Below are 15,757 nucleotides of genomic sequence, written 5' to 3' on the forward strand. Positions count from 1 at the left end.
AAAATACGAACAAAGGGGTGAAACAAAATGAGATTGGTTTTTTGCACGAGGAAACGTACGTAAGGGCGTATTATGTATTATTTTTCTTTTCTTTCGGATTCCAAAAGCAATCTATTTGTTTCTTTGAATAACGTATGGTTTCGTATATGTAAACGACGCGGGTCGTTTGTTATACTTGTATAGGGGAATATGGTCGGATTCGTACACGGAATGATCCAGAGGCAACGTGAGGGAGATTGACGGGTATATAACTCGCGGTATTCACCTCCTACGTTTGGGGAGGGTATTGAACCCGAGGGAAGGGAGGAAACGATCTTCCCTCCTCCGAGGGATGAAAGGATCACGAGCCTATAGAAAACGGAAAAGCAATAAAGTCTTCATCTGAGGGAAAAAAAAAAAAGAGTACACACATCCTGTTCTCACATCACTCATTTGTCGCAAATTGGATCATCCGCGTACACGCGCAAAGTACACGGGTTACACACACACAGACACGATGGGGATACAGCGACCGACAAAATGTGAGCAATTTTGAAGCTCGCATAAAAACCGAACGCCCGAACGAAACGATTTTTCAAGTCCATCCGTAGTCCCCATATATTTATTGCCTTCAATTTACTTTCCTTTTTCGTAACTTTCAATTTCCTGAAAATGAGGTAGAAGTTTGTATTCACATTTTCAGATCGGTCGTAGTTTTCTTTCTTTCTTTCTTTCTTTTTATTTTATTTTTCTTTTTCATTTTTTTTTTTGCTTTCAAATTCTCTCTTCATTTTTACTGAATTTATCCAAGAGTTGAATACGCGTCGTTATACGCTACGTGTAAGTAGACGTATGTATGTATTATATTATTTATACAGCGAAAGTCAGAAGCGGGTTGGGGGAAAATTCTGAAGTTCGAAGCTTCGGACGGGGAAGAAGAAGCGCGGTAAAGGGAAACGGCGACGCGTCTGGTCTCCATGGCAACTGCATCGACCGTCCCAACCCTCCGTCATGGGGTGGCTTTGCCCCTGGGGAAAACGGGGTGGTGCATCGCCCTTGGCGTGTAGTCGTGTTATGCATTGCCGCATGTTGCCTCTGTACCGGGTGTCGCCGAATTAATCACTCCTTTACCCGCGTTAGGTCGTTCGATACTCGGCGGAAAATTCACACGACCGTTACGAAAATTCTAATACCGATGAGGGAGCTAGCTAATCTTGCGAAGGGTAAAAAAAATTCTTCAAACTTTCCCTTCTCTTTCCCCTGATAATTTCCCACGACGTCGAATACTTTGGCATAAAAATTTCAACGACATCTCGTCGGCGTAAACCAACGAAAATAGAAAAAAATTCCAATTGCCATAATGACGTCACTACCTGTTGTCCAGGCGACTATACGTCACGGCGCGGTAGAACGTATGTATACTATATGCCTGCTTTATGGGAGGGTGGGTTTCGTCGAAGGGTTCGGCTATACCGGGTGTACCGGATTCGCGCTGGGAAAAAAACGAAGGATCGGTTACCGAACACGTAGCGCCAATTAGCACCGAAATGAAAATAAATGAGTGGAGAGTAGAAATTAAAAAGTAAAAAAATTGGATCGATAGATATAAGACGAAAGAGGAATGAAATCTACTGGTACGCAGCGTATAAACCCGTGATTTTGTTAATTTTTCGTTTTTTCAAGCGTGTACTTTACACGTGTAATTTAGCGCGTGTGGTACCGTACGTATACCTCGTACACAAAGATATATCGGCGACTGGAGTCCTACATACGTCGGGTCAACTCTTGACGAGTTAAATAAAAGTGATCGAGTACCGTGGCAATCTGCAAATTGGAGACTACTTCCAATATTTGAACGAAATTACAATCGCCCGTTCTCTCCGAATCGTCGTACCTATTATAGGGGTGTGTGCGTTGGTACACACGTGCGCAACAGCGGCGTTAGCTCACCTATGCCGACGCTCCGGTGATTTGTATTTTCTGATTTAACCATTCGCGCATATTTTACGCGCGAATATATTCATAAAGGATGTATGTAATATAAAAGCGAGCCGTACTATACGCGTACGTTCACCTATCCATTAACCCGTTGCATTTCTCAACGCCACGCGTGAGTCGAGATTAAATAGATTTCGGTTCGCCGATACGCGGAACATTTTTTATACATAATACGTGATCTTTTTTTTCTTTTTTCTACCCCCCAGGTAATCAAGGGATCACATACTTCGATTATTCGAGCGGTACGCCAAAAACGCGGAGTGCGACGAAGTCGAATTTTCAAAAATGTCACGTGCGGTGTACGACTCGCGCGAGAATATTCAGCTGAATTTTCAACGTTGATAAAATATGAAGGTAAAGGAAGAGGACGACGTCAAACTTGTTTTGTCGCATTAACAAAGTTTTCGGAAGCTCCGTGACATCGGGAAGATGAAGATTTTGCCGGGGTTTGTTATATGTATACATACACCGCGAGTCGCATTTCTATACTCATCGTACTTCCCCAACTTGTGAATATACTTTCCTTTCCCGCGGCTCAACGCGAAACGAGAACCGCTAGGGAGAATATTTTAGAATAATATTCCAACTCAAGGGTGAAAGCTACACAAGTTGAATATTTGTCACTCGACTCGGTTGCTCGGTAAGGGGTGGCTGAAATAAAAATAAAAATAAAAACACCTTCAATTAAAAACAAGAGCGTGCTAAATTTATTTCGATTATTCGACAAAACGACGACGAACGAATAATTCAACTCTCCAAAATCTCGATTATTAAACCGAACGAATCGATTTTTTCTTTTTCTTTTCGTTCCTTTCGAAAAGGATTTATTACGGATTAAATTTCCTACGAGGGTTGAAAAACGTGAAACTTATAGGAGGCGAACGTACAAAAAAGAAAAGTTCTCCCAGCTTTCTCAAAATTGGAGATGAAGCGGCTTGGGAACCGCATGACAGATCCGTACACGTTTGAGGTATCCGCGTGTACGATTCAACGATATAAAAACTAAATGAGAGAGAAATATTGGAGCACTTACTTAATTAGGTATAGAGGTGGGTATACCTTTTTATGAGGGAATATTGTAGTGCCCACATAGGTGTTCAACTGCATCGCGTCCATACGTAAAGATATTAAATTACCACGCCCACATTTCTAACACCGTATCGTCCCGTCCGTATAATATATACCATGTGGGTCGTATGTTTTGTAGTGAAAAAAATTGACAACGACTCGCGACGCTATACAGCTTGTATAATCGGTAGTGTACGACGTTATAGTATATGGTAATTGGAAACCGACGAGTGGATATATACACATACGACATAAGAGAGTCGTGAAACGAAACGTTATAATAACTCGCGAAACGTGTCACAGGAAGTAAACTCGAGTCAACCAATACTGCACGTCCAATCAATCGATAAATATCCTCCGCTGCTTACATCTTCGTTACAAATCTTATCCACATTTTTTTCGACCATAATCCATGTGTAAATGTAAAGTATAGTCCGCAGAAAATTTACAAACGCTCGAGTAGATACGGCATCTATATTTCCGAGTGGCCGATAAAAAAAAGAGAGAGGGGAGAGAAAAAAATCGTTCGTTGCACCTTAAACGAGTCGGTGTACAGCGTCCTATACCTACGGGCTGCAGGTATACTCAAACTGCATCACCCACATATTATAACTTAGAGAATATAATTAGCAAAAATTATTTTCCACGCACATCAACGTAGAATCAAATAAGTGGGAATCTTGCTTGAAATACCTATAATTCAGTTAATTGAATTTCGCTGAAATCTACGGAAGCTCAACGAGCTATATAGCTATGCAAATTCTGTGTATACACATATAAGCGTATCACACACACACACACACATACATTTGGAATGTAAATTTATTTCGAAAATCGTTTAATCCACGGTTGAGTTATTTACTTTAATTTTAAACTGCGCGCCGAGTCACTTTAACTTTTCCTCTGATCATTGCCCCTACATCTACAGAGTGTAAGAAGAGAACAAAAAAGAGGAAAGAAAAAAAAGAACAGATTAAATATCGTTACAATTTTCCGCTGCACCCTCGAGGGAATATCAGGAGGAGGATAGCGCTGTCGCGGATTAGGAATATACTTTCACGAGTAGTTTAACCGCGTCTAAAGTATAGAGAGATGAAAAAAAATGCATCCGAATTTTGTTCCCACTTTGCAAATATTACAGATACATACATGGATCGAACTTTGTCTTCTCTGATTTTTTTTTTTTTTCTTTTCCTCGCCACATCTCGCAACGCGTGACATTAACTTTTTCCCCGTGGATATATGCGGGCTACCGATCGTCATGCGGAGACGCAGAGAACCGACCGGACTGTACGAAGTGGGATTTGTCGAGCTTCATTTTAATTAGTTTCAAGTCGCGTAATCCTCTTTTAATTGAAAAGCAAACGCAATTAGTCGGAACTATGCTACGCGTCCAATCGATACATCACGATTCAGTGGGTAGCTATACGTATCCGGAGGTCCTCGCTGGAGAGCCTGCAGCGAATAGGAGAGAGAATATTATCGGTCATTCGACCAGCGTCGAGCCCCGTCCTTTGCCTTTTTCGGTCTAGATTTGCTGGGAGCGCAATTCGGACACGGATAGGTGAAGTTATTTCGAAAATCGCACCCCGGAATCGTGCAACTCCGGTTCTCTCTGATGGATTGAAATTTTTTTTTTCTCTCAAATATTCGCGATTCTTCTCGTCAAGATTTGCCAACGAATATACCGCGGAGGAGTCTCGGGTAAAGAGGTACACCACCTCGAAAGTAGAGAAGGACGCAGTGTAGGAATGGCCGAAAATTTTCTCGCTCCGACTCACCGATTCTCCTATACGCGGACCCTACGCGCGAAAGCGCGGTATATATTGCTCACGATATATCACATTATATGTATATATGTATAACAAACATTACGCGTAGCACATGAATAATAAAATCGGTTCGTTATTCAACTGGAATTAATGTATACGGTAGATATAATACATAAGTGTATATATATATATCGCCGTCAGTATCACAACCATGTAACAATAATACAGCGTGAACCTATGTAACGATAGAATAATAAATGATTGAATAACGATTTAATCAACACCTACGCAATAATATGTTACTGATTTTGTGTTAGATATTTTCTTTCTCTCTCTTTTTTTTTTTTTTTGGTACCCACGAGCAATGACGATACCTTGTAAATTATGCGAGAAAAATTCGAATTTTCCAAATAATTTCTCAGCCGTTTTACATGGGCAGTCTTCGTTCTATGCCGAGGTAATTTTTACCCTGGAAAATTAAAAAAAAAACAATGGAAAAATTTTCACCAAGTATACGTTTTATGTATTCGATTTCATCGCGAGCAAAAGTTTTTCACGAATTTTCAGAGATGATGGATCGAAAATTGCGAGACAATATTTTCTGGACCACCCTGTAGAGAAATATTATAGGTGGATGTGTATAAGATCGTAAATACCTGGACGGAGGAACGAATAATCGAACGGGAGAGGCACGCAATTTCGCGGAGGTGCTTCTTGCAATATTAATGGGATCTCGTGTACCGAGAAATCAAACAACGCAAACAAAACCGGAAACCCGCTCCGAAGGACCTAACTTATAATCCGACAGCGACGCTCTTTCATTCTCGTATGATGGAATGAACGGGAAAATTCGAAACGGCCGTTAATATGCAACCGTAACCCCTGAATATGCGTTTGTATCTTTTTCGCGTTTCAACATCGCCATGTATGTAGAAGAAACTGAAACCACGCTGTAAAGTCGTATTTTATACCCGAACCCCGAACCCAAAAATCTCTAACAATAAGTTTTACCTGCCCTTCGCAACGTCGTGAGAAACGAGAAAATCCTTGCCCCACATATTAAGTACAATAAAAAAAACACACCGGTAATTATCCCGTGAATTATTTAACGAACTGTAACGTCGGTAATTTTTTTCTCTTTCTCTTTTTTTTTTTTTTTTTATTTTCGTTGTTGTTCAATTATCAAACTACAGCTGATGTTTTTTATAAAAATCTCCGACAACGGCATCACCCGTGCTGCACCGGTAGCGGTATAATTAGTGTGAATGCATAAATGCATGCAGGTAGGTAGGTAGGTATATAGGTAATTGTAAGTACCTATGCAGAAATTACACGTACATATTATATTATATTAAAGTTTATGTTATTTAACAGCATTATTTGCTGGTTCGTTTCGGTTCAACTTGCAGTAGCAACAGCGCTGGCAGTAATTGGATGGGAGGAGGTTTGCGTACGTACTCTTTCTCAATAACAACGTATCCGAGCCACGGTGGGGGTATGGAAGTAACAAAACCGTGAACCCACCACCACCACCACCATCACCACGTAGTTATGAATAAGAGAGCCCTCAAGTGACGTGTACGAAACTTCTTCTTTCGTTTTTTAGTATTTTTTTTTATTTTACCTTTTTTTTTTTTTTTTTTTTTCTTTCCTTTTATTTTTTTACTTCGAGCGCGTAGAATATAAATTAGAAATTACACAATGGCATAAAGTAAGTATACCTATAAAACGTCGACTCGTGTACGAACACTCTTCGCTACGACTGCCCCCGACTCTGATTCTTCACCCACCACCTACGCAATCCAACGGAGAAATGACTTGCCTGACGCACGTCGCATCGTCCAACATTCGTATGGTATAACTATACGTCCACTTGTATTACAGGTACACGACATACGTGGTGGACAAAATGAAGAACGACAAAAGAAAATGACGAATAAAAAAAGAGACATGGCGGACGGAAACGAAGTAAATTGAATAGATTTTTTTTCAAATTATTTCGCCCAACACTCGTTGACTGTATTTAGAAATTTTATTCCCGAAAGACCAGCGATTTTATTTGATTATTTTTTTTAGTTTTCATTTTCTTCTTCTTACGGTGTTCGATTCGAAAGTGCATGATACTTGAATGTACATACCTAATACGTAGGTATACAGAGAAAGACGATTCGCGTTTTGCCGAGTTTGCAAAAGTTATAGAAAAGTTTTAATCGCATCAAGGGGATCAGCTATGCATAATATTTTGCATGCAAGTCAAGTCCAGGGTGGGGGGGGGGGGGGGGGCTGGGAAAAGTAATTTCCATGATCGCATATATAATTAATTTTCTGGACGTTTCGTACCCACTACTACTACCGCCCCCGTTTCTTTGAATAGAATATAATTTGATCCCAATTAAACTAAGTGGCAAATATATTTATGAAACAAACAATTAATCGAGTAAATAAACCGTGTACTTGTGAATTGATCATTTTGCAATTCGAATAAATTTAATTGAAGAGAAGAAGAAGAAGAAGAAAAAGAAAAAAAGAAGTGAAACGCTCAACCTCGCAGGGTAGGTGATTCGACGTGGTGCGCCGTACGCGATATTACATAAATAATTTTTCTAGGGTGTGGCGGTTCTCGGTATAAAACAATATACCGAGGTTCGAAACGATATTCGACTTTCTACAAAACACAATGTTTGAAAAACTTTCTTAAAATAATCGTTACCGTACATCACAATGGGTATACGATACAAGTCATGGTATTCTTTTTGAAACAATGAAACTACGTCATCGAAGGTGCAGTTTGACGACGAACCGCATAATTTTCATCACGAGCTTAAAATATAACTGCAGATAGTAGAAGGAATAAAAATCCTACACTTTTAATACGCGTCGGAATTAAATTTTATCTCACTAACGCGCGTCAAATATTTCAACGTCAAAAATTTCGAGACGATCGTTCGAAGGGTTATTGTGATTTTGGCGAACGTTTCCTCTTCGTCATACTTGTCCACGATGAACGAGTGTTTAAATTAATTAACACAACATGTCAAAGTGCGCGGGAATTTCGTCACCTAAATTCACAATCAATCAATGACCCATATCTAAATACTGTACCTATAACAAAATCGATCACGTATTGTATTATATAGATACTGATTAAAACAAAAAAAATTATGTCAAAGTAGCAGCGTTGATTTATTCAGTTCGATTATTTTCTGTTGAGACGAAAGGTGATGACGTACTAATAGAATTGAAAAAAAATCGAAAACTAATTGCGGATCGATTGATTGAATATTTCAATTTGTAATATGCGTGAAATAAATATATTTTTTTTTTCTCGTTCTTCGTGATGTAAATTTGAATAAAGAAAAAAAAATATGTTACGTAATATTGTACAGTATTTCGGTGGTCGGTCATGTTTTCAATTATCATCCTATACATCGTATGATCTTACCACGCATGTTCTACGCTGCGTGACGGATATAATGGTAAACGATAAAGAAAAAATAAAAACAAGTAAGATGAGGATATTGTAAAATTATGAGAAATAATTCGAATGATTACCGTACATCCGAAGAAGAAAAAAAAAATGAAGATTCAATTTTCCGTGTGATCGAATTGATTCGAATTTCAGAAATTTCAAGTAATCATGAAATTGAGAAAAACTGAGAATCGTATACGTGTAATAAAAATGACGAAAGTCAAAATTGTGTGGAAAGAAATTAAAGAAAAATTGTACGAATCCGCAAAGCCAAACAGTGTAACAGAAATTGTACAATTCTGGGTGAAGCAATTCGTTGAACTTTTGATTAAAAAAAAAAAAAAAATAAGAAAAAGTAAACTTTGTTCTACGACTTTCTGAAATCACCCGGTAGATTAATTCTATCGTGCGAGGAACCAGAGGTCGTTGGTCGATGATAACCTTACACAATCCAAGTCTGACTGTACATAAAAATTAACCGCAATTAGTTTAAGATTATCTCCAAAATGGCATTCGACGATATAAATCGGATGGGTTAATTGACTTTGAAATTTTAATTCATCCTCGATTATTTTTGTCAAACTACATCGCGCTAAAAGAACCAAACAACGAAATGTCATCGATATTTGTTGTGCATAATTTTGTCTGAAAATATTCAATGAATATTATATTAAAATCAAAATCATTCAGTTTCGTATCTTCCCACGTAATTTTCATCAAAAATTAAAATCTGAGATTCGAATTCGGTGTGATGACAATTGAAACTATGTAGACTGCAGAAAGAAAATTTCATTTTTAACGTAGAACGCGAGGCTACCGCGATTTTATGGAATGGAATTGAAAAAGAAAAGAAGAAGAGAGGGGCGACGACCTGCGTGTGCGGGGTTTATTACCGGCTTGTCATAAAGATAATTATGGAAAATGAAAAAATGATAGCAGGTAACAATAATAATGTAAAAAACGGTATAGTAAAATGAACAAAAAAAAAAAAAAAAAAAAAAGCGGTTAAACTACTACACGTTCGTACACAAGTTAGGGTCAACAGCTGCGCTTATAACGCCACGCAAGCGCAAACTAAACGAGACGAAAAGAATCGAAACGCAATACAACTGACTGAACTGAACTGAACTCAACGAACGGTGACCACCTGTGCAACACCGTGGCTTTTCAGATGCTAAAGACACCTGTTACCGTATATGAAACTACGTTACATTATATTACCGGGTACTTTCAAAACTCTTCTACATTGATACACGTATTATTATACAACGTGGGTATTATATTTGCACTTCGATATATCTTGGCTTTGTGCTCATTCAATATGCCAGAAATTACATGGCGAAAAAATCGTAAAAAATCAATTTTCGATTTCTCAAGGATTCAAAATTCATGGGCACACGCCTACAAGGTTTCTTCCACCGAGCTGGTTTTCGGAGATACTTTTCGAAACGTGAAAAACGAACATGTTTTCATGTGAGATCGAAAGAAAAAAACAATGTTCGTTTTTTTTTTTCGGAACACCCTATAACGTCCGGATAAGAGTGATCAATGGCGTACGTCCGTACATCGATTCCAACGGTGGAAACAAGGCGAGACCATACGAGTCGGTAATTGAAATTAAAGTATCATCGCGTCAGAGGTGCGGCCGCATATTAAAGTTTTAATTAATCTTCAGTAACGTGATGTTGATGATATTTCTGCGAATCGTATAAAACTTAAATTACAATTAGGATTCCTATTGAATAAAAAGTTCAACGTTCGCGCTGCGGATATTTGTAACCGTGTAGATATATAAGGTGTATAGGTACGCGTATCATGTGCGAGTATAATTTTCGCACGTGTGGTTAACTGCACTGACCACATGTTCCGTTTTCCTATTACTTCGGGTTTCTCCTCGTCTCTTTATTGCGTTAGGCATTGTAAGAATTACACTCGCGCATTCGATGCAGCACGTTGCATTCGGTAGCGGCTGCACATTCGCACGTAGTGACGTTTAGATCGTCGAAAATAAAATCTATCATTCGCTGAAAATTCTTCTTTTTTCGCCAACCGGGACAGAGATGAGAGTAACTAGTAGACGGGGTCCCGCCAGAGGCGAGAAAATAAAAATGCTAACCCGACGACAGACCGGTTGAAAAGCATTAATAAACGTTACGTATGAAATACGGCGATGAAATAAAAGCGTACCTGGAAAGAAAAAACCCGTTCACCAGCGACACGGTTCACCGTGATCCGTTGTCCTGTTTTTAACTAGATATTGTTTGATCGGTTCAACATCGCAGGTGAATAAATAAAATGTATCCCGCATCGTAGACCGATGTGAATCAGGCGTGTGTCCGGGTCGAGATGATTTCTGTTGTATGGGTGACCATGAATGAATATACGTACACGTGTATCCGCTCCTGTGGTGCTCTGCAGCGCGAATACCAGAGGAGGGAATGCTATGCAAAAGGATAAAAACGATGTAAAAGGAGGCATGCAGAGTTCGCGGCAGCGGCAGCGGCAGCGGCAGCGGCAGCAGCAGCAGCAGTTTGCAAGTAACCATGAGAACCGATCGCCGCTGCGCCGCGTCGTCGTTATCCTAGCTCGATTTAGTTAAGGTTAGTATACGAGTCGAGTTGGGTTAGGTTTGTTACCCCGACGGCATAGGTGGTCGCCCTTCTTGTTTCGTTCGTATCGAGTCGGTGTGTATAAATATACAGCGATATAAGGAGGAAGACGCCGATTGCCGATGCCCCGATGCCGATCCTTCGTCTGCCTCCTTACTCCGGTATACCATACGGGAGATGCTTCGCCGATAGTCCGACGTTCGCTATTAAACGTGGCAAACTCCTTTGTCCGAACTGCCCGAGAGATTCCGCTTCCATCCCTTTTTTTTTTTTTTTTTTGTTCCTTCGTTTTTTTTCCTCCCTTCCTTTTTCCTCTTTCCTCTTTACTTTTTCACTCTTTATCTCGCTCTCCCGCATCGCACCGAGCTACAGGGGGGGGAGGTTGTGCACTCGAGCATCGTCAACCGTTGAAAAGATATCCGTCGGTCGAATAATCGTTTTGACGATTAATAGAGAATTCCGAAAGACGCGAAACGAATGATTATTGAAAAATAACGATTTCTCGACGACTGGAAAAAATTATTTCACCAAGTGTAATGTAATCCGTATATAAAGAGCACGTGTATAGCTGTGCACAAATTGCGACATTGCATGTGGTATAAATGTATAATACGGCGTATATACCTATAATTATTATTAAACAGATATAAATCTATGTAGCGACAACACCACATAATGGTTTTAAAAGTTACCTACGTATATAATACGACACATTATGTATTTCTCAAACAAGTTATATTCTCATTCTTACAGATCGGAAACTCGATTGTTTCCGATTGAGAAAAAAAAAAAAAAAATTTAGCCATGTTCCCATTTGTCCTGAAACGAATTGCGCAGGTGAATGGCAAAATCTCTACCACGACTGCAATCAATCGATATTTTTCGAATAACTAATCCTGAAATTTTTCTATCCCGGTAAAGAAGATCAATTAACTTGACGCTCGGGACCACGGTTGCGACTATTATTCGATAAAGTATAAAAACCGCTGATTTGGTGATTAAAATAACGATACATAAAATGACAGAAATAATCACCTGCGAAGGAATGCGGATATTTTTCCAAAAGTTTCGCCGATCCTAAAATACGTGTATACACATTTAAAAGATTACATTCTAGTTTCAAACTTGAAACTTAACGTTAAACGTAATCTACCCGTAGTTTAAGAAAAAAAAAAAAATGTATATTATCATACGGAAGCACGATAAAAATATATATATAATATTTCCTCGCGAGCGACCGAGAAAAAAAAAAGAATAAGAAATTAAGAGAGAAAAAAGCAACGAAGAAAAAAAAAATATATGTATATTCAGACCGTATTCGTTTGCAGTTTGGTAAGTTCAAGGTACGATAATAACGATGAGGATCGAGGCTTTACGGGTCTATAACATCGACGGGTTACCTCGCGGCGCGAAGGAACCGCCGGCGTATCCCCTCAGCTGGCACACTGTGCGAAATGGGTTTGATTATTTTCAGGGGTAAGCGATTTCACCTCTTCGAAACGAACGATATTGCGCTACCGAAAATTTCCGCACAAGATACGTATCGTGTACGCGAACATGAAACTAGCCGAGTAACGGCGTTACTGAAAATGAAAATATGGATTCTGATAAGACGACGGTGTGCATGATATACTTTACCGGTTTTTACCCTCCCTACGAATATCCTGCCACAGACAATACACGCGTCAGATGAATATCTTTACTCACCTGAAATCAGAAATTGAAGAAAATATTATTAGCAACGAGTGAAAGTATGTATGATAAACGAAATAATTTTTTTTTTTTCAAAAAAACAGGAAATTCACCCAAAAGGAAAGTTTACCAAGTGCCAATTTCCGATAGTCAAAAACGAAGAATAAAAAAAAAAAAAAAAGAATGTTTCATCGGGGGATTTCGAGGGCATTGGGCGTTTCGTGGCGATATGTAATCTGAGTCCGAATTCGACGAATTTTCAGACCAAATTTCACTCTTGAAATATTTTTCATTCGTCATCTATTCCGGGGGCTGCGCGGAGTTTTCCCCCGGAGACTTCGGGGTAGAGGAAAACCCCAAAAAGAAAAAAGAGCGGAAAAAAGGATCGAAGGAAGACTCTTTTTCCGTGAGTGATTCGAGACGTCGAATATACCTGTGAAAAATGGCTCCCCTTTGAGTTTCTCGGGGTTTAAAGCCAAATAAATATGAAAATCGTATAAAGAAACCGGGTAGGGAAATGCTTCGGTAGCTTTTACTTCTGTGTTAACTCGTAGCCACCTGTACAGTTGTGTAAAAAAAAAATACTTCCGCACAAACAATAAAGTCTGACAAACCGCAGGATAATAGAATTAGGAAGTTGGAGTGGAACGGCGGTACGATGGCAAAAAAAAAACACGAGCTATACGGTTCTAATAAATCCTAGAGTAACAACGTTCGTCATATCCTACGTGAGGTAAATCTGACCGGCGATGCAACCAGTCAGCTCTACCAGCTTTAGCTTTAACAGCAGCGGCGGAGCAGCATCAACTCTAGTTGAGTTAAGAATGATTGATGCCCGCTCTCATAACGTCACAATATACCCCGTCACGATTGATGGTAAGAGATTTGAATAATGCAGAAATGTGGTTTCCGACCAGAGATAACCACTTTTCGTTTAACGTCACCGTCACCGTCGATGCAGCGGATATCGCGGAGGGATATTTGACATAAACCAACAAACGGAAGAACACTAACATTGTGAAAAAATCGAACGAAGCATCCGTGAGCGAGTTGCCGTTGTCGAAAAAATTTAGGAAAACCTGGGCAACGAGAAAGAGCGCTCGTTATCTCGATGGGATGTACAACTTTCGTCGGACGTAACGGGCTAAATACATTTCGGATATCTACGGAAAAAAAAAAACAAAAAAAAAAACAAAAAATACATCCAAGTTCCGCGGGAAGTTGAACAGCTTCGTAGTACCGATCGAAGTACGAAGGGGAAGAAGGTTATGTGTTGCACATTCGCGATACCGTAACACGGGGTATCGGATATTATGTACAGGTACTCTGCCGTATTCCCCCAGCGATCAGTTTACCGCTAAGAAAATGGTTGTATGCGGATGAAGCGAACCGAATTACACCATTAGCAAAAGCAATCGACGAACGAAGCTGCACAAGCTACCCCCCCGCCGATGCACAATAGGGTTTGTCCCCGGATACCCTTCGAACGAATGGACGCGGTTAACCGCAGCGAATAGGTGTAACGACGTAAGGAAACAGAATCGTCGCGACGTCGTCCGAGGACCGATTCTAATTCTTTCCGTCATTTGCACTTCGACGATATTCGGGTGCGAAGGTTGCGATGAAAACTTTTGATCGTTTCTGTTCATTTGGATTCAAATTCCGGAGATGTCAAGCGTCGTTTTTTTCATGGATCCTTCGAACGTGGTTGCGCTTCTCCTTCTCAACTTGACATTGAATCGAAATTTGATTGATTTTGCTTTTTTTTTTTTTTAAGCATTTCGCATTCGGCACGGTGATTTTTGTACGCACAATCGGAACGGAGTCGATTTCTCTCTCGTTCACCTTGTCTAAAAATCGTTGGAAGTTGAACATACATTTCGTAAACCGTGTATCTCGATGTCGAGTATCGATCCGCAGGATGACGATGCAATAGGATTCGTCAGGTCGCAATATCTCCTCGTTGTCGAGCGAGGCTGCCGTGGCAACGGCCGTTATAACGTATTAAGTACTCATACAAAGATAGCAGGTACCACATATACACCTAGGCGATGTCACGTACACACGTGTACACGTGTAAAGGTTGATTCACACCTAGTTGGCGTACGGGTGTGCGCGCACGGCGCGGCGCTGACTTCCCTCTTCCCTCTTCCCTCTTTCGTTTTTCCCATTTTCTTATTCCTTTTTTTTTTCTCTGGTTTTTCCTCCAACAGTGCGATACGTTTAACCGCCGCTTTCATTAAGAACAACTACACGATACCATCGGATCCCCGTAAACGATCGTTGGCGCCTTTCCCACGCATCGGCTCCGCACGGATCATGTTCACCCGTCTTCTCGTCCTTCGTGCGTACGAAGACCTCCGAATGCCGATGCGTGCGATCCAATATTCAAATGTTTCGAAGGATTCGAAAAACATTTTGGGAAAAGCGAATTTCAGTCATGCAAGGAACTATTGCACAATGTCGTCTTCCAATATACCTCGAGGAGGGGTTGGGTCGCCCGAAGGTTAATTCGAGGTCGTGAGGGGTGATCCGAGGTAGAGATCTTCTAAAATTCAAATGAAACGGTACGGTAACTGAAGGAGAAAAAAAACCGAACGTGCAAACGCGTCGGACAATGTTGAGAAATAATTACGCTCGATAGGAGAGCCCGTGTGATTAATGAGGACGAAGACGTGACCTTGGCAATAATTATCCATTGTGGGATTTAATCTTGCGAACGCGGCTGTGTACGGCGCGTTATACACGGGGTTCCGCCTTTATGATATATTACGGGAACGGCGTACGTAAGACGGGGCGCGTCGTGGGTGTCGAGTACCGACGGTATAAGCCGGTCTCTCCGGGGGTGAAATAAAATAGCGCGGGGTGAAAGGGAGGAGGAGGAGGAGGAGAAGGAGGACGACGACGACGACGAGGACGAGGGTTACGTGTACCTTGGTAGATGATGCTCAGATTGAGTGAGTAATTTCAGGCTTCTATCCAACCCTCGATCTTGTTGACTCATCTTCAAGACGCCCACGCACCGCTGCTTTTCAGAGGAGAATGAATCCTGCCTCTTCCAAAATCTCGCCACAACCGGTACCGAAAATAATCTCGCTTCCCCTGCGAGCGGGTAACTGACCAGATCCGAAAGCAGGTCTGATACTCCTCCTCCTTATTTCAGCGATGCG

The 15,757-nt window shown here is 40.5% G+C and overlaps 1 protein-coding gene across 4 annotated transcripts in view; it reads right to left on the reverse strand.

Moving 5' to 3' along the window:
* Positions 1-15,757, reverse strand: part of LOC105684536 (brain tumor protein) — a 114,840-nt gene that overhangs the window by 27,260 nt on the left and 71,823 nt on the right. Inside the window, exon 1 of one of the 4 annotated variants that reach the window (XM_048656125.1) lies at positions 6,539-7,071. The exons of 2 other annotated variants lie outside the window; for them this stretch is intronic. The gene's annotated coding sequence lies outside the window, so the exon portion shown is untranslated. Of the gene's footprint in view, positions 1-3,036; positions 4,757-6,538; positions 7,072-15,757 lie in introns of those variants that run through there. One more of the 4 variants, XM_048656126.1, reaches the window with a different exon arrangement.

Source organism: Athalia rosae, chromosome 5 (assembly GCF_917208135.1).
Source record: "Athalia rosae chromosome 5, iyAthRosa1.1, whole genome shotgun sequence".
In the NCBI taxonomy this organism is placed as follows: domain Eukaryota; kingdom Metazoa; phylum Arthropoda; class Insecta; order Hymenoptera; family Athaliidae; genus Athalia; species Athalia rosae.